We start from the raw sequence: 25,072 nt of genomic DNA on the forward strand, positions 1-25,072 counted from the left end.
ATGTTCTGTTATAATCTCCACCCGGCACAGCCAGAAGAGGACTGGCCACCCCACATAGCATGGTTCCTCTCTAGGTTTCTTCCTAGGTTTTGGCCTTTCTAGGGAGTTTTTCCTAGCCACCGTGCTTCTACACCTGCATTGCTTGCTGTTTGGGGTTTTAGGCTGGGTTTCTATACAGCACTTTGAGATATCAGCTGATGTACGAAGGGCTATATAAATAAATTCGAATTTTGAATTTGAACTAGCAATATAAATGGATTTCTGAGATACAAATAATATTACTACACAGCTCATACACATAACGCTAGCTAGCAAAACAGCTAACGTTAGCTAGCTAGCTAAAAGTACGCTTTAACTTGCAATTAAACTTCTTTTTGGACTAAATTAGAAGCGTATAACGCCGCGTTCAAAACAACTGGGGACTCGGAACTGGGAACTCGGAAATCTCCACCCACCGACTTTAGTGTATTCAAGACGACTGGGAACTCGGAACAAGGAACTCGGAAATCTCCACCCACCGACTTTAGTGTATTCAAGGCGACTGGGAACGAGTTCGGACTGGGATTTTTTTTTTAACTCGGAATTCCAACTCAAAAACTCTGGCCTCTTTCTAGAGCTCTGACTTTCCAGCCTGAAGATCACTGACGTCATGATTTGACCTTGTATTTTTCTGAGTTCCCAGATGTAGCACCATAATATCTGAAAATGTAGCTACTCTTACCCGTATGCATGGATGAACACTTCTACCTCTCTATCATGGATGCCATGGTTGCCCTTAGTTTGAAGATATAATCCGGAGACAGGTGTTTTAAACAACAGCCATCTGCACAATCATAAATTGCTTCCACCAGGCATTCCACTGATTTCAAAACTCTGTCAACTTTTTCTGTGACAACAACACTGTTTCTTCCCCATCACTGTCATCAGAAGACTCTACAATGTCTGGTTCAATGAAAATGGTTTTACTTAAATCAGGGATTTCTTCATCGTCTGATTCATTTGCAAAATCAGAGAGTCAGCCTGGCACGATCGTCCTCCAGAAAGTAGTCTATCACAACTTTTTCCCACGGATCTTTGTCGATAGCACCTGTTAAACTTAGTTGTGAGCAGTAGCAGCATTTTGCAGTTCTTGAGTGATTTCTTTAAAAAACCGCTGTGGTAGAAAGGATTATCTACACATACTGAGCTTCTCATGTTATGGACAGAAGCATGCTACATGGCAGACCAATCCGAACTAATCTCTCGGCATGTACAGCCCATCCATTATCTAAGCCAATCATGGCTAGCGGGAAGGTTCCTGTTTTTTCCCATAGCTACACCAACTAGGCTCGTAATTTAACAATTGTATTGGTATTTACAGCTGGCATAAACATTTGTTATTTAGCCACATGTAAGTTCACATGTTCCAGAAGGCGTTTCTGCCCAAAAACGCATTTTGATTAAAAAAATATATTGATGTGCGACATATGCCTAGATTCCTGTAAGGGGTCACAAATAGTTAGCTTTCAGACATAATGTGAAGGATGGTCTAAAAAAAAAATATTATAAAACAAAAATGTAGATCCCATGGCACTTATCGTGAGAGTATGGGTGTTAACCCTGGTGTCCTGGCTAAATTCCAAATCTAGCACTCAAACTATTCATGGTCACCAAATAATCCCCAGTTTACAATTTGCTCATTCAACCCTCTCCCCTGTAACTATTCCCCAGGTTGTTGCTGTAAATGAGAATGTGTTCTCCGTCAACTTACCTGGTAAAATAAAAAATGTTGACGTAGTCTGATAGATTTGCACTATAAGATTGGGAGTAGTGCACTTCTCAAACCTACAAGCCATTAGCCCCACACAAGCTCCTAACCCTAAATGTGTTGTATTTGTCATGCTGCTAAACATACTGAGGATAGAAACATTTGACTACTACTCCTCTGCATGATTAGTCACACTTAGTCTAACAGATATTTAGGAGACCTTATTAGCTGTCCTAACCATTGAAGTTACCAACAGATGTCTTGCAGATAGTCACTGGTTCCTGCGCCAAATGCAATTGCTTTGGAGTTGTTAAAATAATGTTTTGATATACTGTTTGGTATGATCAATCCAGAAATAATCTTGATCTAAATGCAACAGTATCAACAGTACCGCTTTTGACAAAAATATCACAAGGCCTATTTCACATTAAATGCCTAAATACTTCTAACCAATGAATAAACATGTTTGTCTTTCCATAATTTAATGACCTACATCATGATTTTTCAAATTATCCCATTGAAGCGCAACATCACGTTGTTAAAAAATATACTTATGTTATGTATATTTATGTTAACTTTAATTGTGTTGTATGAAAATTATAGACCTTTCAAATGTTGTATGCAACGTTGTACTCAACATTACCGGCAAGTGACTCGATACCTACTGTGCTAAAGGGACTTTTTGTTAAATGGGAGTGACGAGTGTATTGATATAACATATTGTCCAACAACCGTCAGAATGTTTAGTTTATTTATTTAACCTTTATTTTGACAGGGAGACATGCCTTAACAAACTTCTGCTTTTCAGAAGATCTCTGTAATTACAAAAAATATACATATCAATACACTACAAAAAGCAAACATATCAGGCAATAATTGGGAGTAGGCAAAGTGATCTAGTCAGGCCCAAATGACATCAAACGTTTTATCATTGCACCATTTGATGGACAATCATATTCACTGTGGTTGTCTGAAGTCTGCTGTAGAGTTCACAGCTGGTGATGCCTCATTGTGTTTGGTTATTCCCAGTGATTTGCAACAATGGCATTGGGCGTCATCACGATCTTTCCTTTGTGGCACCTCAAACTGTCATGATTACTAGCTGAGATAAACTTTTATTCAAAAGTTCATTTTACTCCTGTCCCAGAGTTTGTCTGGGCAATGTCTTAACATCATCTCAAAACCTACTTCCTAAAACCTACTCTCAGAAACATGAGTTTCCTGTGTTTTATATATATTTCCACACTATGAGGTTGGAATAATACTGTGAAATTGTGAACATTATGATAATGCCCTTTTAGTGTAAGAGATGTTTGAAATTTCAGCCTGGTTTGGTGGGATGCAGTTTTGGCCTGTCTGGTGACATGACCAAGCGGTAGATTAGTTAATAGACCAATAAGAAAGATAGTTCCAAACCTCTGCCAATAACATCTTGTTTTTTCGTTTTCCCCTTTACACTCAGACCACTCCCAGACAGTCCGAACAAAATTCTTGTTTGAGAAATTTCACCTTGCTAAGAAGCAATTAGAGTTTTTTTTTTAACCATTTTAATTTAAAAGGTACTTAATTGTTACCCAGAAATGATTGATACTGAGATTAAAAACAGTTGCATTGGACCTTTAAAACAGGTTTTAACAGCATTCCTACTGTAGGACCTTTTCTGAGATGCTTTGTGGATACGGGCCCAGGTATCAACCGTCATCATGGCAGTTTACCTCTTTGCTGAGTCGACAATCATGAACAAGGTCATTTGTGTTTTTCCTGTATTTTGTTGAGTTCATAAAGGAGTGCAGAATTTGCTCTGTCTATCCAGCGGGGAAAACTCTTCCCATTTCGTTTAAACTGCCCTTTTCTAAGAAATCTGTTTGACTGTAAGAAAGAGTTAAGATTATTTATTTAATTTATGTATCATGTCAAATACAGTCTATACTTTTATTTAATTAGGCGAGTCAGTTAAGAACACATTTTTATTTACAATGACGGCCTACCCCTGCCAAACCTGGACGACGCTGGGCCAATTGTGCGCCGCCCTATGGGACTCCCAGTCACGGCCGGATGTGATACAGCCTGGATTCAAACCAGGGACTGCACTGGGATCTTGCATTATAGATTACGTTAGAGTTTCAACTTAATTAGAGTGGAATTGACGTATGATGCAATATGAGAAAAGTGAATCAACTTATTGGATAATAAGCTTGTTTAATGGTGTTTTTATCACGGTCACTTTGATCAAGCTGGCTGGCACAAACTCTTAAAATGGCAGTGTGCATTAAATTTAGCCCAGGGCCTGTACATATGTAGGATCTTAATTTGAGCCAGTTTGCTATAGCAGCAACATAATCCTGCACTAACAGGAAATGTAAATTATTATGTGAATTTTAATTAATGGACGTTTTTGTAGGGGTTGATACATTTTTCGTAAGGGAAAATCAAGTCTGAAATGTCATGGTGGAATGAGTTACCGCAAAGGAAAGAGAGTAGTAGTACTCATTGGGTTGTGTCACAAAGTGTAATCAAACAGTTGGTGAGAGAAATGATATAAATGGATGAATAGGGAGGCCATGACAGGCCTCAGACTCCAGTACGGTAGGTGGCAGTGTATGCACCTTTCAATTGGTTGCGATTCGTCAATACATATTTAAAGAAGAGTAGACTAGATGGACACATAGTACATGTAAATCCAGGATACTTACATTAGTATGATACAGTGTGTTATGTTTGGTATGGTTACATAGGACAGGTTGTTACTTAAGACAAAAACAAAAGTAGTATAATGTGAAATTCTATCAACCCAAAGATTGCGAGTTCGAATCTCATAACGGACAACTTTAACACTTTAGATCATTTGCAACTTTTAACTACTTACTACTTTTTTGCAACTTTGCAACTACTTAGCATGTTAGCTAACCCTTCCCCTAAACCTAACCCTTTTTATCAACCCTTCCCCTTTAACCTAACTCCTAAACTTAACCTTAACCCCTAACCCTTAGCCTAGCTAATGTTAGCCAGCTAGCTAACGTTAGCCACCTAGCTAGAATTCATAACTTATTTATTGTATGTTTTGTAAATTCGTAACATTTATTACGAAATGTAATTTGTAAAATATCATATGAAATGGTTGATGGACAACAACAAATGAATACATGGCATATACGAAAAGTTTAAGATATCATACTAAATGGAGTGTTTCCGATTTATGTACATAATAAGACAAAACGCTCTGAAACCACGTGGCTTTAGCACACTTCAGACAACCACAGTGACTGTTTGATTTCATTTTTACCTGACACGATCACTTTGCCTTCCCAAAATGATTGCCTACTACATTGGCATGCATATTTTTTTTAAACCAATTCTGATGGTTGTTAAAAGCGGAATTTTGACTATTAACGTTATATACACAGTCAGCACTCCCGTTTAAACACTCTAAATCGCTTTTGCACAGTAGGCATCAAGTCACTTGCCAAATCGCTTTATCAACTCATTTGCCGGTAATGTTGCGTACAACGTTGCATACAACATTTGAAAGGTCTATAATTTTCCTCCGACACAAATAAAGTTAACATAAACCCTAGATGCCTTCAGCTGCCCAATATATAGGCATCTTTTTTTTTAACAACTTGACGTTGCGCTCCAAAGAGATCGTTTGAAATAACATGACGTAGGTCATTAAATTATAATGATTTATAAGCCTAGTGGTTCGAAGTATTTAGGGATGTCATGTGAAATCATTGTCAAAAGTGCTACTGTTGATACTGTTGCGTGTACGTACGTCTAGATTATTTATGGATTGATCATACCAAAACAGAAAATATCAAAAGATGATTTTTAACAACTCTAAAGCGTGAGGCGCAGGAACCACTGACTCTGCTCTTTTTTATGATCAAGACCTTTGCTGGTAACGCTTAACTACTTAGGACAGCTCATGAGGTCTCCTAAATATCTGTCGACCAGGTGGGACTATTATGACTAAAGAGCTTTATTTTACCCATAAGAGCAATGGTGTAAAGTACATAAGTAAAAAATACTTTAAAGTACTACTTAAGTAGCTTTTTGGGGTGTCTGTACTTTACTATTTATATTTCGGGCTACTTTTACTTTTACTTCACTAAATTCCTGAAGAAAATGATGTACTTTTTACTCCATACATATTCCATGACACCTAAAAGTACTCTTTACATTTTGAATGCTTAGCAGGACAGGAAAATGGTCCAATTCACGCACTTATAAAGAGAACATCCCTGGTCATCTCTACTGCCTCTGATCTGGCGGAGTCACTAAACACAAATGCATCTTTTGTAAATTATGTTTGAGTGTTGGAGTGAGCCCCTGGCGTTCAATACATTTCAAAAACAAGAAAATGTTGACCGCTGCTTTGCTTAATGTAACGATTTTGAAATGATTTATACTTTTACTTCTGATAATAAAGTATGTTGAGTAAATTTCTATTAATGTATCTATACTTTTACTCAAGTATGACAATTGGATACCTTTTCACCACTGCATAAGAGTAGAAGTAAAATGTCTCTATTCTCCACCCCCCCCCTCTCTCTCTCTCTCTCTCTCTCTCTCTCTCTCTCTCTCTCTCTCTCTCTCCTTCCCTCTCTCCCTCCCTCCCCCCTCTCTCTCTCTCTCTCTCTCTCTCTCTCTCTACTTCCCTCTCTCCCTCCCTCCCCCCTCTCTCCCTCCCTCTCTCTCTCTCTCTCTCCACTTCCTTCGCTCCCTCTCTCAGTTGAATGCAACCTCATATCACCATTACAACCAGGAAAGTTTATAGTGAAGTAACTATTAAATGATCCCGTTTGCTATACTGTGTTGACTACCACTACCTATAATAATCCTCAAGCAGGCATGTCTGGCTGTCAAAAACACCCACATGTGTTCCGGCGTACCCCTTCCCGGCACCACCATGGGTCTCTGCACAGCACCCGTCTCCCCCCCCCCTCTCTCTCTCTCTCTCTCTCTCTCTCTCTCTCTCTCTCGTTGCGTCTCAAATAGCACCCTATTACCTATTTAGTGCATTACTTTTCAGCAGAGCCCTATGGGCTTTGATGGGACTCTGGTCAAAAGTAGTGCACTAAATAGGAAATAGGGTGCCCTTTAGGATGCCCACCCTCCTCTCAGGTTGCGGTGCGGGCAGTAAAGATGCTGTTTCATTGCAGGTGTCCCATCAAAGCCCAGGCTTGACTCGGTCCGCTGGCTGGATGACATGGCTGACTGGGAAGCGAAGGTAGGGCAATGGCAGGCGTGGGTCGGGGGCACAACTGAAGGGGCCTGAGGGGGCTGAGTTGGCCCCTGTGTGGACTGTCTGAGGCTCGTGCTGCAGGGAGGTGTCATCCCGTCATCCCGGGGGTGTCTCAATCTGAAGCCATCTGGGCCCCTCTTTCTCCTCTGCCGGCCTCTGTGATTGAACAGGACCGGAGGCTGGAGGCTGAATAGAGGAGAGGGAGAGAAGAGGGAGGCTACTGCACATAAAGATGTGGCTGAGGTTACAGCAACAGGGCCTGGCTCCTCTTCAGCAACACCAACTCTCTCTCTCTCTCTCTCTCTCTCTCTCTCTCTCTCTCTCTCTCTTTTGGCTGAATGCTTGTATACTTCTCTCTCTCTCTCTCTCTCTCTTTTGGCTGAATGCTTGTATACTTCTCCCGCTCTCTCTCTTTCTCTTTTGGCTGGATGCTTGTATACTTCTCCCTCTCTCTCTCTTTCTCTTTTGGCTGGATGCTTGTATACTTCTCCCTCTCGGCTGGATGCTTGTATACTTCTCCCGCTCTCTCTCTTTCTCTTTTGGCTGGATGCTTGTATACTTCTCCCTCTCTCTCTCTTTCTCTTTTGGCTGGATGCTTGTATACTTCTCCCTCTCTCTCTCTTGCTCTTTTGGCTGAATGCTTGTATACTTCTCCCGCTCTCTCTCTTTCTCTTTTGGCTGGATGCTTGTATACTTCTCCCTCTCTCTCTCTTTCTCTTTTGGCTGAATGCTTGTATACTTCTCTCTCTCTCTCTCTCTCTTTTGGCTGAATGCTTGTATACTTCTCCCGCTCTCTCTCTTTCTCTTTTGGCTGGATGCTTGTATACTTCTCCCGCTCTCTCTCTTTCTCTTTTGGCTGGATGCTTGTATACTTCTCCCTCTCGGCTGGATGCTTGTATACTTCTCCCTCTCTCTCTCTTTCTGTTTTGGCTGAATGCTTGTATACTTCTCCCTCTCTCTCTCTTTCTCTTTTGGCTGGATGCTTGTATACTTCTCCCTCTCTCTCTCTTTCTCTTTTGGCTGGATGCTTGTATACTTCTCGCTCTCGGCTGGATGCTTGTATACTTCTCCCTCTCTCTCTCTTTCTCTTTTGGCTGGATGCTTGTATACTTCTCCCTCTCTCTCTCTTTCTCTTTTGGCTGAATGCTTGTATACTTCTCCCTCTCTCTCTCTTTCTGTTTTGGCTGAATGCTTGTATACTTCTCCCTCTCGGCTGGATGCTTGTATACTTCTCCTTCTCTCTCTCTCCTTCTGTCTCAGTCAGCCATAATTGAGGATCTGAGGGCCCATTACAAATGATTATCCTCAGTACATCTTGTAATTTCTCAGGAAATTCTGTCTTCATTTATTACTCTGAATTATGATATCAACGTCCCTGACTTGCGCTTGGCACTTGAATAAGAGTTTTTTCAAGAAAGCAATGAGAAACGTGTTTAGGGTTTAGGGTTGTGATGGCTATGTTACATTTCCCTCCTCAGTGACAGACAGTACATAGTGGATTTGGAGAGATGTAGAAAAGAGGCTGTGAAAGAGGCTGTTTACCGTTACTGATATTTTTTTTTACCATACATTAACTGTTGAGTAGAGTACAGGAGACTAGAATAGACCATTGGTACAGAGTCTAGGATCATGGACCATTCAAAAGTGCTTATGGAGAATACTAGGGTCCTCATCTCTCCTGTGGAACCGGACTAGGTGAAGAGTGTTGGACTGTTGGTCTCAGGTCTGCACCCCATTAGACTAAAGCAGAACAGTTTCCCCTTGTCAGGGGGGGGGGGGGGGATGTTTGCCTGCAGACGGCTGTGGGGGGGGGGGGGGGGGGGGGATGTTTGCCTGCAGACGGCTGTGGGGGGGGGGATGTTTGACGGCAATATCGGTCTGCTAATACAGGACTAGTAAAGGCCCAGTGCACTACTTTTGTTAAAAAAATTATAATAAGGTTTTATATTTTACAAATATTTTTTTGAATTACCAGGTAATAACATGGTTATATACAGGGAGTCCCAGGTAATAACATGGTTATATACAGGGAGTACCAGGTAATAACATGGTTATATACAGGGAGTCCCAGGTAATAACATGGTTATATACAGGGAGTACCAGGTAATAACATGGTTATATACAGGGAGTACCAGGTAATAACATGGTTATATACAGGGAGTACCAGGTAATAACATGGTTATATACAGGGAGACCCAGGTAATAACATGGTTATATACAGGGAGTCCCAGGTAATAACATGGCTATATATAGGAAGTACCAGGTGATAACATGGTTATATACAGGGAGTACCAGGTAATAACATGGTTATATACAGGGAGTACCAGGTAATAACATGGTTATATACAGGGAGACCCAGGTAATAACATGGTTATATACAGGGAGACCCAGGTAATAACATGGCTATATATAGGAAGTACCAGGTGATAACATGGCTTCATACAGGGAGTAACAATACAGTGTCGATGTGCAGGGGTATGGGGTAATTAAGGTAGCTATGAACATATAGGTAGGGGTAAAGTAACTAGGCAGCAGGATAGATAATAGACTGACTGAGCTGAAGCAGCAGGGTTTGTGGAACAGTAGTAGCAGTGTATGAGGTGAGTGTGAAAGTGTGTGTGTGTGTGCTCTCAGTATGCATGTGTGTGCATGTTATGTGTGTGTGTGTGTTGGGGTGTCAGTGTAAATATGGGTGAGTGTGTGGGTAGAATCCAGTGTGTGTGCATGGAGTCAGTACAATGGAGTTAGTTTTTTTTAATCGCAGCTAGTCCGGGTAGACATTTGATTAATTATTTAGCAGCCTCATTTATCAGTTTTATGGCTTGGGGTTAGAAGCTGTTCAGGGTTCTGTTGGTTCCAGACTTGGTGTACTGGTACCGCTTGCCATGTGGTAGCAGAGAGAATAGTCCATGGCTTGGGTGGCTGGAGTCTTTGACCTTCCTCTGACACCACCTGGTAAAGAGGTCCTGGATGGAAGGGAGCTCAGCCCCAGTGATGTACTGAGCCGTAACCAATACAATCGCCGGCAGCATACCACCCTGCTGGCTTGCTTCTGAAGCTAAGCAGGGTTGGTCCTGGTCAGTTCCCGGATGGGAGACCAGATGCTGCTGGAAGTGGTGTTTGAGGGCCAGTAGGAGGCACTCTTTCCTCTGGTCTAAAAAAATATCCCAATGCCCCAGGGCAGTGATTGGGGACACTGCCCTGTGTAGGGTGCCGTCTTTCGGATGGAACGTTAAACGGGTGTCCTGACTCTCTGAGGCCATTAAAGATCCCATGGCACTTATTGTAAGAGTAGGGGTGTTAACCTCGGTGTCCTGGCTAAATTCCCAATCTGGCCCTCAAACCATCACGGTCAGCTAATAATTCCCAGTTTACAATTTGCTCATTCATCCCCCTCCTCTCCCCTGTAACTATTCCCCAGGTCGTTGCTGTAAATGAGAATGTTTTCTCAGTCAACTTACCTGGTAAAATTGCCAGACGATGCAGCCAGTCAGGATAACTGTTTGAGGATCTGAGGGCCAAATCTTTTCAGTCTCCAGAGGGGGAAGAGGTGCCGTCGTGTCCTATTCACAACTGTGTGGGTGTGTGTCGACCATGTTAATTCCTCAGTGACGTGGACAGGAACTTGATGCTTTCGACACGTTCGAATAATTTTGCACGCCCAATTTTTCAGTTTTTGATTTGTTAAAAAAGTTTGAAATATCCAATAAATGTCGTTCCACTTCATGATTGTGTCCCACTTGTTGTTGATTCTTCACAAAAAAATACAGTTTTATATCTTTATGTTTGAAGCCTGAAATGTGGCAAAAGGTCGCAAAGTTCAAGGGGGCCGAATACTTTCGCAAGGCACTGTATGTAGAACAGACATGCCTCTCTGACATGTTGAATAAGGAATAACGTTGGCTCTATTAACAGAAGTTTTATCTGCAACGTTGCAGAACATTTAGCAACTGAACGTGGCCTTGGGAACTTTACCAGCCTACAGTATTTGCAAAAATGTTGTGGCACAGAAAGAAAGGAAAATGGATAAATATCTTTCTTAATCCCTCTAACCACTACACTATATCTGACTGGATAAATATCTTTCTAAATCCCTCTAACCACTACACTATATCTGACTGGATAAATATCTTTCTAAATCCCTCTAACCACTACACTATATCTGACTGGATAAATATCTTTATTTTGAGTTAATGGGGACCCAGTGACTCAGACTGTTGGACTGGGACTCGAGCATGGACACTCAGATTTCAGCCATAGGGACTCATGACTCGACCATGATTGACTCGGACTTGTAGTAGAGGTGCGTGGGTCTGGGAAGCCAGTCCAGAAAGAATATTACAACCTACTGTGTGTGTTGTGATAATTGCGTTGTTTGCTCTAGAACCTGTTAGTTCATATGCCTTGCCACTGTGATATATAGGCCTAAGGCTGAGACAGTAAGAAGACATAGTGGCAGAATAAATTCAACCACACCTTTGTTTAGTCACAAAACCGGAGAGAAACCTCTGTCTGGTGAAGTCCACAAATCATATTGCATGTAGCAAACAGTTATATGACCTACAGCATAATCAAGCAAGTTAATGTTTCTGGCTTTTTACTGAACAACTATTGATTTAGAACCACAGAGAGTTAACATAAGGAGCTGCCTCCACTATTCCAGGCACCATTTCTACTTCAACATTTCAACATCATCAAGTCAAATCCCCTATGCTTGGTCTAATACAGTGACAACTAAAAGATACCAACAACGATTTGGTCCAATCAACGTAAGCTAGATATGATGTCAGATATGATGTCAGGTGGATACTCTACACCTACTGAGACAGAGAGGCGCTGTTACGTTCACCCGGATGCTTTCTCCTGTGAGATACATTCAGCTTCTTGCAAATTGAAGAACATTTATGAAACACAGAGAGATGAAAGATCAATTAAATTGAATGTTTTTTTTCTTGGTACATTTATTGTGGAGGCCTGACTTCCCTTGGCATCCATGACTACACGTCACTGCAGACTGGGACTCGGACTGGAGCGCAGGGGACTTGGGATTCCAGGTTTAGCGCCTCGACTACATCACTAGGCGAAACAGGCATTTGCCCCCATTCTACTTCTGGACATCAGTGTGGCATCTGTGGAACGTTGACAACAATGACTTGCCTGGCTATCCAAATTCCTTGCTCCGCATTTTTTTTTTTTACGTGAACACATTCTAACCCTTCTGATTGGTCACACAGAGAGACAGAAAACACGTGGTTAAAGCGACGGTTTCAAAATCCGTCATTGGCATTGACACTCTGATTGGTTAGAGATTATCCAATCGCTGATTACTTTGTTTTGTACAACACCCCTCATTTTGAAGTCAGCACAGATGAACCCATACAAAACCTATACTACTTTACCAATACTTTGAGGTACCATCTGGTGATTGTGCTCTCTCTCTGTCCCTCTCTCTTGCTCTCTCTCTCTCTCTCTCTCTCTCTCTCTCTCTCTCTCTCTCTGTCTCTCTGTGATAACTATGGAGGCTGAATTATGAATTTACATGGCCAGATAATTTATTTTTATTCTTATATATATTTGTCATATTTCTGCTGTTGGGAAAAGAATAGGATGTGTACGTCCATTGGATAACATGACCAGTGTGTATTCAGTACATCAAAGTTCAAAAGTGACATGTTTGATGGCAAACATGTTTGATACTTGAAAGGGATTTTAGATGTCTCTTCGATCAGTATCTAGTGTAGCATCACACTTTGAAAAAGCACTTAGCATTTACAAACACACTAACGCTAATTGTGTGGTGGTCTTTGAACATAAAGGCACCGGTGGAGGCCACGGGGCATCAGTAGTGTGCCCTACTACTCTCTCCCCACATCTGTCTCTGCTTGGATCCAATCTATTCCTGAGCTGTTCAAAATGATCTGCGGGTTTTCTTAAGGCGGCATCTGAATGTGATTTTCTCCTTCTTAACAAAGAGGAAGGAAATCGCTCTGAAAGGTTGCAAATGTGTCCCTTTTGTGCAGCCTCCAGGAGGGCGGATGGCGTGAGTGGGCCTTGAAATCGCCCACAAAAGGAGCCAAGGCACAGTAGTAGCCCTTGGCTGAGGACTGTTATCGCTTGCATCCGCTGCCTGCCTGCCTGCCTAGTTGCCACCGCGCTAAGACACCATGGCTAAAACAGAACCACTACTGGTATCTGTTGAACCTTCTGCTGGAGGCAAGAAAAAAGGGGAAGGACCAAAGAAAATAGTCTGCTAACACGACTGGCTAACTGAGAAATCACCTCAGCGAATAGCGACTAGGTCTTATTTTTTACGGGCTGGCCCGGGGTAGGCTCTTTAGCTCTTTGGCTGGCAGTCGGCATGACAATGGTGTTCCAGAGATAAGTTAAAGACGTTGGGCTGGGATGAAATGCTGTCCGCTAGCATTGTCTCGCCTGCGATTCTCTGACTCCCCTATGACGAATCCCAGTAACAGAGACACTTGGCAAACCAAAGTGGGCCGCAATAAAAGGGCCTCCGCTCCAGGAGAAGCCAAAAGAGAGCCCTTTAAAAAAGAGCCAGATGTAATGCAGATTTTTGACGCTCATTCTGGGTCTCTGATAGATGCAGCGGCATGGATTTGTATCCCAGTTACACTGAAAGGGTTGCTGAACTGGATCGAGCTTTAATGTGACGGGGGAAAATCGGCCCTCAAAGGCACATTTCAACTGGAAAGCCTTTCTTTTAAGCTGTCACTCCTTGGTGGTTGACAATCCTATTATGGCAACAACTTATTGTAATTAAGGGGAGAAGAGAGGTACAGAGGGAAACATCGCTCATCGGCCATCGCAACACAGATCTAACTTTTGTCGCTGTTATTGTGTTTTCAGGGATCTAACAGTGCTGACGGTTCAAATCGACTTATTTTGCATTGATGTGTGATTGACAGGTGACGGCTTGGGCCCAATTTTTTTGGGGGGGCTCTGTCACTTCGGCACTGGGCAGCGCTTTAAAGAAGAGACGTAATGGAAAATAGGTTTCATGGCTTTTCTTTTCTTCCAGTTTGGGGGTCGGGAGAAAATGGAACTCTTAAAAAGAAAAGCCTGGTATATAATGATCCCTTACCTCATCAGCCTCTTCGCTAAAGTAGAAATACGTTCTGCACCAAAATGGTGCCCAAACCCCAATATAAACCACATCTGGAGGAATTGTGTGTGGCTCGTCCATATGCCACTATTTATTTCCCTGATAATAAGAGGATTCTTTCTTTCTCTCTTTCTCTGGTCTGCTTTTGAACTAAAGGACAGACGATAGGCTGCCATTTGGGCCCTGATGACAGCCGTACAAAGTCACTCTTGCATTGTGGGTGGAACAGGCTTAGATTTGGCGATCTTGCTTGGTCCTGTCCTCCCAGGGAACAATGCTGCATGCATTTTGATCCACCCCACCCCACCCCCACTTACTGAACGCCTCTCCAAGATTTCTGGGTCACAGTGAAGGCATGTGAAGAACACACCAATCATGATTTTTGTACACTGACAAATTCCTCTGCTCTTTCTTGTTTTGTGTTTGGCATGTTTAAGCAGGGCTAGTAAGGGCAGAGGCCCTACTTACAGCACGACTGTACCTTTCACCTCTGACCCCCCCCCCCCCTCTAACCTCTGTCAGCACCATGAAGGTGGTGAAAAGGTCAACAATACACAGGGTGAGGAGAAGACCCGGTCGGTCAGAAGCACTGTGCCCTGCCCTATCATCACTCCCCTGTGCCCCCGTAACCTCCGCACCCATCCCCTACCTCACCCCGCTCTCTGTCACTCACACACACACACACACACACACACACACACACACACACACACACACACACACACACACACACACACACAGGGAGTATTTCTCACTGGGAGGCTAATTGGCAAGGGCCTGCTCCGCCTGTCCTAATGCTTCTCAAAGGACGGAGCAACAGCCCATAATGAATTGGTGTTAATGAGCTGTTACAGTTTTTTTTACAATCGCTAGTAACCATTTCTCAATACTTAGGTCACTTTTTCAAAACTCTTCACACAGTTCTCCTAACCAACTTTCAGCTTGGCACAGCAGTTCATTTCACATCCAAAATCCACTAAAACTACCAAAACACTTCATACATGTCTCAAATCAACTCATTCTTCCATAACACTAGCAAAGGTTGTCACCCAACAAGCACTCTTTGTCACTCATAAAACAACGACCTAAAAAACACTAACAACAGGTAGCATTAAACAAAGTTTTCTTTGGCAAAAAAACAAGAATGACACCTCTCTACTGTTTAGAATTCACTGCAGTATATGTTATAGGAATGAATCAGACATGATGCAATATGCTTCAATATGTTTTGTCATTCTTTAGCATTGAGAGATTCCAAAATACAAGAATTTGTATATACACCATCTACCGATACAGATACAGTAGCAATGCTAGTCAACCCCGTCTTCTGCATTTGGCCACAGGTTCTCATCCACATCCACATCTTGGGCAATACACCTAAAAAATAATATTTTGGCATGCCTGGTCCATCCCTGGCAATCTTCTGCAGATATGTCCAGGCATCCAGCATTCATTGCGTCCAGGAGGGACATTCGATCATGGTGGTCATAAACCTTCCAGGAAAATAATTCCTCTATGGGGTTGAGGAATGGAGAGTAAGGTGGGAGGAAAAGTGACACCATCCTGGGATGGGCTGCAAACCACTCTGTGACTGCACGGGAGTGATGAAATGTCACATTGTCCCACACAATTACAAACGTTGGCCGATTCACTGCAACCCTTTCCTCACCTGGCACAACCCTTCCATAGAGGTCATCCAGGAATGAAAGGAGACGCTCGGTGTTGTACGGCCCAATTAGCGGTTTGTGTAACAGCAATCCAACAGAGGATATTGCTGGACACATTGTGATGTTGGCACCCCTCTGGCCCGGGACATCCATTGTGGCTCTTTTCCCAATCACATTCCTTCCTCGCTGCCGTGTTTTGGCCAAGTTGAAACCAGCCTCATCCACAAAGATGAATATGTGGGGTGTTTGCCTGGCTTCAATCTCCATGACTCTCTAAAATAAATCCACAAGGCAACATAAGAGTTAGGCTATTACGGTAGTTTACATTATACCTTAAAACATGCCATTGTGTGCCTCTGCCCTGTGTGGTTTTGTTCAAAACCAGTTCTGTATTTTATAGTCATCTTACCTGCTGGACACATTGGTTCCTGAGTTGCTTGACTCATTCAGAGTTCCTCTCAAAGGGGACAGTGTACAACTGGTTCATCCTGATGTTGTTTCAGGACTCTAGAAATAGTTGTTATGCTTACATTGTGAATATTTCCAAATGTAATGTTGTCTGCCAACACTGTCCCGAATCTCTGTGAGTTTTATGCCATTGTTTCTGAAGACCGTATCAACAATTGCAGTTTCCTGCACAGCAGTGAAAATCCTACCTCTCCCACCTGTGGAAGGTAACAGTTGGGTCCTAAGCAGAAATACAAAAACAATTACACACAAGTGGGTTTGGAGGCTTTGCTCAATTTACTTCTGTAATGTGCAGTTCAGTCAGATGCTCATCTTACCTGTTGTTTTGATGGAAATTTCTCACAATAGATGCCACTGTTGAGCGTTGCAGATTTGTCTGCACTCTCAGACCAGCCTCTCGTTGATAGACCATGATTTATTACAGGATCAATTATAGTGGCCCTAATCTCATCTGAGACTACAGCTCTTGATTTCCCTCTCAGTCTTCTTCCACCATGCATACATACTCCTCTCCCTCTTCCTCTTCCTCTCCCAGCCACTCTTCTTCCTCTGTCAGGCACTTCTCTCTCTCTGTCTGGGTCCATGTTTACATTACAATACAGCATAATTCCTAAGATGTCCCCTTTTGTATAGATGGTAATGAAATTGAAAGACTAACACCTCTGGGTGGGTGTTCATCTACAATGGGAATCAGCTGTGGTTGGTCTAATTGTTTGGATAGTATTTCATTTTTTAGATTTAGAATATATTTCAACACGGTATTACTGTAGAAATGTATTACAGTAGTATTATTACAGTAGAAATGTATTACAGTAGTATTATTACAGTAGAAATGTAGCAAATTGCTGTCTTATTCAATCTTGTGTTATGTTACCTTATGAGCTTACGTTGAACAGTTTTGAAAAGAGTATGTTAACATGTGCTAATTGGCCTGTAGGTACATAGAGTTTTGGTGGTGGTTGTGTCTGAGTGAGAAAATAATTCATGAAATTTGAAAGATGTAGTCATCAAATCAAATCAAATCAAATGTTATTGGTCACATACACATGGTTAGCAGATGTTAATGCGAGTGTAGCGAAATCCTTGTTCTTCTAGTTCCGACCGTGCGGTAATATCTAACAAGTAATCTAACAATTTCACAACAACTACCTTATACACACAAGTGTAAAGGAATGAATAAGAATATTTACATATAAATATATGAATGAGCGATGGCCGAACGGCATAGGCAAGATACAGTAGATGGTATAGAGTACAGTATATACATATGAGATGAGTAATGTAGGGTATGTAAACACTATATAAAGTGGCATTGTTTAAAGTGACTAGTGATACATTTATTACATCCAATTTTTTATTATTAAAGTGGCTAGAGATTTGAGTCAGTGTGTTGGCAGCAGCCACTCAATGTTAGTGATGGCTTAACAGTCTGATGGCCTTGAGATAGAAGCTGTTTTTCAGTCTCTCGGTCCCAGCTTTGATGCACCTGTACTGACCTCGCCTTCTGGATGATAGAGGGATGAACAGGCAGTGGCTCGGGTGGTTGTTGTCCTTTATGATCTTTATGGCCTTCCTGTAACATCGGGTGGTGTAGGTGTCCTGGAGGACACGTCACACACATCACACATCACAGATCACACATATACATTACACACACATCATAAACACACATCACACATTACACACATACATCACACACACACATCACACATACATCACACACACGTCACACACACATCATAAACACACATCACACATTACACACACATCACACACACATCACACATACAGATTACACACACATCACACACACACATCACACATTACACACACACATCACACATACACATTACACACACATCACATCATAAACACACATCACACATTACACACATACATCACACACACACATCACACATACATCACACACACGTCACACACACATCATAAACACACATCACACATTACACACACATCACACACACATCACACATACAGATTACACACACATCACACACACATCACACATACAGATTACACACACATCACACACACACATCACACATTACACACACACATCACACATATACATTACATATTACACACACATCATAAACACACATCACACATTACACACATACATCACACACACACATCACACATACATCACACACACGTCACACACACATCATAAACACACATCACACATTACACACACATCACACACACATCACACATACAGATTACACACACATCACACACACACATCACACATTACACACACACATCACACATACACATTACACACACATCACATCATAAACACACATCACACATTACACACATACATCACACACACACATCACACATACATCACACACACGTCACACACACATCATAAACACACATCACACATTACACACACATCACACACACATCACACATACAGATTACACACACATCACACACACATCACACATACAGATTACACACACATCACACACACACATCACACATTACACACACACATCACACATATACATTACATATTACACACACATCATAAACACACATCACACATTACACACATACATCACACACACACATCACACATACATCACACACACGTCACACACACATCATAAACACACATCACACATTACACACACATCACACACACATCACACATACAGATTACACACACATCACACACACACATCACACATTACACACACACATCACACATACACATTACACACACATCACATCACACACACACATCACACACACATCATAAACACACACACACACATCACACATACACATTACACACACATCACACACACACATCATAAACGATTTCCAAGATGGCATAGCAGTTCAGACGTATTTTTGACATCGTCCTGTCGTGTATATAAATATATAGATATATTTACGTTTTTTTTTTTTCACATACATTTTTAATTTTCCAAAAACTCATCTTCAGAACACTCTCCTGCAATCCGCTTCACCAATTTATATTTATATAAAAAAGTATTATTTACCTCAGATCTGTAATCCTCCGAGAGGCTAGCCAGAAATTAGCCAGAAGCTAGCCGGGAGCTAGCCAGAAGCTGGTCCAGAAGCTACTCTGAAGCTGGTTCAGAAGCTAGTTAGCTTATTTACTGGCTAATCGTTAGTACTCAGCTAACCACGGTTTGTGGTCATCGGCTGTCCTTTGGCTCGAGAATCTATCGCCAGTTTTGTACGGCGCGGTGCAGCGCAGCGCGGCTCGGAACGAAACATACCGGATTTCGGCCGCTGGCTCTGGACATCCATACCTGGATCTCACAGCTAGCTAGCTGCTATCCGTGTGACTATCGGCTTTCGTCGATTCCGGAGCTAACATCAATTGTTCCGGAGCTAGCCAGCTGAAGAGTTCCACCAATCACTCCTGGGCTGCAGTCACCTATCCGGACCCGTATTTTTTAAAAATGCCTTCCGAATACGTGGACAACTACAAATACTTAGGTGTCTGGTTAGACTGTAAACTCTCCTTCCAGACCCATATCAAACATCTCCAATCCAAAGTTAAATCTAGAATTGGCTTCCTATTTCGCAACAAAGCATCCTTCACTCATGCTGCCAAACATACCCTTGTAAAACTGACCATCCTACCAATCCTCGACTTTGGCGATGTCATTTACAAAATAGCCTCCAATACCCTACTCAACAAATTGGATGCAGTCTATCACAGTGCAATCCGTTTTGTCACCAAAGCCCCATATACTACCCACCATTGCGACCTGTACGCTCTCGTTGGCTGGCCCTCGCTTCATACTCGTCGCCAAACCCACTGGCTCCATGTCATCTACAAGACCCTGCTAGGTAAAGTCCCCCCTTATCTCAGCTCGCTGGTCACCATTGCATCTCCCACCTGTAGCACACGCTCCAGCAGGTATATCTCTCTAGTCACCCACAAAACCAATTATTTCTTTGGTCGCCTCTCCTTCCAGTTCTCTGCTGCCAATGACTGGAACGAACTACAAAAATCTCTGAAACTGGAAACACTTATCTCCCTCACTAGCTTTAAGCACCAACTGTCAGAGCAGCTCACAGATTACTGCACCTGTACATAGCCCACCTATAATTTAGCCCAAACAACTACCTCTTTCCCTACTGTATTTTATTTATTTATTTATTTTGCTCCTTTGCACCCCATTATTTTTATTTCTACTTTGCACATTCTCCCATTGCAAATCTACCATTCCAGTGTTTTACTTGCTATATTGTATTTACTTCACCACCATGGCCTTTTTGCCTTTACCTCCCTTCTCACCTCATTTGCTCACATCGTATATAGACTTGTTTATACTGTATTATTGACTGTATGTTTGTTTTACTCCATGTGTAACTCTGTGTCGTTGTATGTGTCGAACTGCTTTGCTTTATCTTGGCCAGGTCGCAATTGTAAATGAGAACTTGTTCTCAACTTGCCTACCTGGTTAAATAAAGGTGAAATAAATAAAATAAAATAAATAAATAAATAAACACACATCCCACATTACACACACACCACACCCACACATCACACATACACATTACACACACACACATCACACACACACATCACACACACATCATGAACACACATCACACATTACACACACATCACACACACACATCACTCATACAGATTACACACACATCACACACACACACATCACACACACATCATATACACACACACACATCACACACACATCATAAACACACATCACACATCACACAATACACACACATCACACACATCACACATCACACCACACACACACATGTCACACGCATCACACACACACATCACGCACACATCACACAATACACACATACATCACACACACACACATCACACACACAGCATACATCACACAATACACACATCACACACACACATCACACACACACTACACACATTTATCAGACACATCACACACACATCACACAATACACACATCACACACGTCACACACATCACACACACATCATAAACACACATCACACATCACACATCACACATCACACAATACACACACATATCACACACATCACACACACACACACACACACACACACACACACACACACACACACACACACACGCACACACACATCATGCACACATCACACATCACACACACATATCACACACACACACACACATCACACAATATACACATACATCACACACACACACACACACACACACACACACACACACACACTACTATCCCGCCCAACCCACCCTGTCCCCCAACTCACACATACTCCCTCCCTCTCTCACCCCCCACTGACTCAAGCTCAATGGGCCCTTGCTAGGAGGCAGTCCATCTTCCTCATGTTGACAGGTTCTCAGGCACTCCTTCAGCTCTGGCAGACAGGCAGGCAGGCAGCCACACACAGAGCCGCTGTGTTGGACAGGTTCTCAGGCACTCCTTCAGCTCTGGCAGACAGGCAGGCAGGCAGCCACACAGGCAGACAAGCAGACAGCCACACAGGCAGACAAGCAGGCAGCCACACAGGCAGACAAGCAGGCAGCCACACAGGCAGACAAGCAGGCAGCCACACAGGCAGACAAGCAGGCAGCCAAGCAGACAGTCACACAGGCAGACAAGCAGGCAGCCACACAGGTAGACAAGCAGGCAGCCACACAGGCAGACAAGCAGGCAGCCAGCCACACAGGCAGACAAGCAGGCAGCCACACAGGCAGACAAGCAGGCAGCCACACAGGCAGACAAGCAGGCAGCCACACAGGTAGACAAGCAGCCAGCCACACAGGCAGACAAGCAGGCAGCCAGCCACACAGGCAGACAAGCAGGCAGCCACACAGGCAGACAAGCAGGCAGCCACACAGGCAGACAAGCAGGCAGCCACACAGGCAGACAAGCAGGCAGCCACACAGGCAGACAAGCAGGCAGCCACACAGGTAGACAAGCAGCCAGCCACACAGGCAGACAAGCAGGCAGCCAGCCACACAGGCAGACAAGCAGGCAGCCACACAGGCAGACAAGCAGGCAGCCACACAGGCAGTACAGTGGGAACCAGTGGGAGCTGCAGCACAAAGGCTCTCTCACCCTCACAATGCTGACAATGAGCAAACCTATGTAATGCTGATCCTGAGTCAGATAAGCATGCGCTGCACTTCCTCAAACACACACAACCCATCACTTGAGAACCGCTGGGTGAAGAGAAAACAAATATCTGTTTGTTTTTCTGTTACGCCCTCACCTGAGGGGTCTGTTTGTGTATGTGTGAGAGAGAGTGTGTGTGTTAGTATGTTTGTGTTTTACCTTTATTTAACAAGGCAAGTCAGTTAAGAACAAATTTTTGTTTACAATGACGGCCTAGGAACAGGTTACCTGCCTTGTTCAGGGGCAGGACGACAGATTTTTACCTTGTCAGCTCAGGGATTTGATCTCACAACTTTTCAGATACTGGCCCAAAGCTCTAACCACTAGGCTACCTGCCGCCCCAGTGCGTGTTTGTGCATCTTTGCGCGTGTGTGTTTGTGTGTGTGTGTGTTTCTGTGTGTTTGTGTGTGTGTGTGTTTGTTTGTGTGTGTGTGTGTGTTTGCGTGTGTTTGCATGTTTGTGCGTGTTTGTGTGTGTGTTTGTGTGTGTGTGTGTGCGTTTGTTTGTGTGTGTGTTTGCGTGTGTGTGTGTTTGTGTTTGCCTGTGTGTGTTTGCTTGGGTGTGTTTGCGTGTGTGTGTGTGTTGGTGTTTGCCTGTTTGTGTTTGCGTGGGTGTGTTTGCGTGTGTGTGTGTGTGACTTTAAAACATTCTGAGGTAAAAGGCCAATTAATGGAGGATGCTCTAAAGTGATTTGGGAGGCTGTTTGGAGATTTAAGGAGAGGAAGAAACGTGGCCGCCAGCGAGTTGCTTTATTAGCCTCTGACAGCGTTCCATCTCTAGAGCTAACAGATGGACCAGGTGTGAGCTCTCTGCTGTCAGTACACTGCCTGCTTCATTAGGAATACCTCTAACAGGGGGACTGTGCTTTAGAGAAGGGCATGAAATCTCTCTCTCTCTCTCTCTCTGTCTCTGTCTCTGTCTCTCTGTGTCTCTCTCTCTCTCTCTCTGTCTGTCTCTCTCTCTCTCTGCCTGCTTCATTAGGAATACCTATAACAGGGGGACTGTGCTTTAGAGAAGGGCATGACATCTCTCTCTCTCTCTCTCTCTCTGTCTCTCTCTGTCTCTCTCTGTCTCTCTCTCTCTCTCTGTCTCTCTCTCTCTCTCTCTCTCTCTCTGTGTGTCTCTCTCTCTCTCTCTCTCTGTCTCTCTCTCTGTCTCTCTCTCTCTCTGCCTGCTTCGTTAGGACTACCTCTAACAGAGGGACTGTGCTTTAGAAAAGGGCATGAAATCTCTCTCTCTCTCTCTCTCTCTCTCTCTCTGTCTCTCTCTGTCTCTCTCTGTCTCTCTCTCTCTCTCTCTCTGTCTCTGTCTCTGTCTCTGTCTCTCTCTCTCTCTCTGTCTCTGTCTCTGTCTCTGTCTCTGTCTCTGTCTTTCTGTCTCTGTCTCTCTCTCTCTCTGTCTCTCTCTCTCTGTCTCTGTCTCTGTCTCTGTCTCTGTCTCTGTCTCTGTCTCTCTCTCTCTGTCTCTGTCTCTGTCTCTCTCTCTCTCTCTCTCTCTCTCTGTCTCTGTCTCTGTCTCTCTGTCTCTCTCTCTCTCTGCCTGCTTCGTTAGGACTACCTCTAACAGGGGGACTGTGCTTTAGAGAAGGGCATGAAATCTCATGAGAGAGAGAGAGAGATGTTTGTCATAGAGGATCGGGCATTCTTTCCCCGTTTGTTGTGGCATACAAAATGCCTCAGATCCAAGGAATGTATAGTTTCTGCGATAACACTAGACAACATTTTACAGTCCACCGTTTACAACCGTCAAAACCACCAAATGTGTGTTTTTAGGTGACCCTTTAACTTTTTCTCCGTCGTCACAAAATCCATGTATTACATTAGAACAGGGACATTTACTAGGCTTTTATGTTGCAACAACAACGGTGTAGAGAAAGGGAGTTTTTTTTACACCTCTGAACAAGAATGCAATTAAACCCCAGTGAGTAACTGCTTTATTGAAAAGCACTTGATGTGCAATGAAACATTGATTATATGCTTATTAGAGGTACTTAATCAGCAAGTGCTTCCTAGAGCGGCTCTACCTCGCCGGGGGGTGGACAGGGAACATGGGGGAGCAGAGGGGTGTATGGGATTCTCCTGCAATAATTGTAATTTGGGCGATAAGGAGCTTAAGAACCAATTGGGGGGGGGGGGGGGGGGTGCTTGGGAGGAGGCATACAAAAGATTATTATTTGGAGGGCACCACCCCCCAACCAACCCTCATCTCTCACCCAGCAGCATTAGCTACAGGTCAGTCATCCCTAATACTGCCCGAGCTGTCCAGGGTGAACAAAGGTGTTCACCTCGGTCCTCTCCCCCAGGGTTGGGTAATGAACATTATGACCTGGTTCAGTGGCTAAAGCTATGCAGGCATCCACTCAAAGAGGCTGTTTTCTTTGACGATCCTTTCATTTTTTTTTGCGTGTTGGAGTGGTTATCCCCCATGTCACAGGAACTGGCCGCACTGCTTGTAAAAATGACATCCCTCTATCTGTCCGTCCGTCCGTCCGTCTGTGTGTCTGAGAGGGAGAGGAGGAACCGACTGGAGAGACATTTAGCAGACCACTAAACTCCACTCAGGCGACCGCAGGACTCCAAGAGACTTCTCTGTCAAACTTTTCAAACACCAACGTAACTTTTGTTGAAGCAGTGTGTTCAACCTTTTGCACTTTCT

This window comes from Oncorhynchus mykiss, chromosome 1 (genome assembly GCF_057628025.1).
Source record: "Oncorhynchus mykiss isolate SJ-2025 chromosome 1, ASM5762802v1, whole genome shotgun sequence".
Lineage (NCBI taxonomy): Eukaryota > Metazoa > Chordata > Actinopteri > Salmoniformes > Salmonidae > Oncorhynchus > Oncorhynchus mykiss.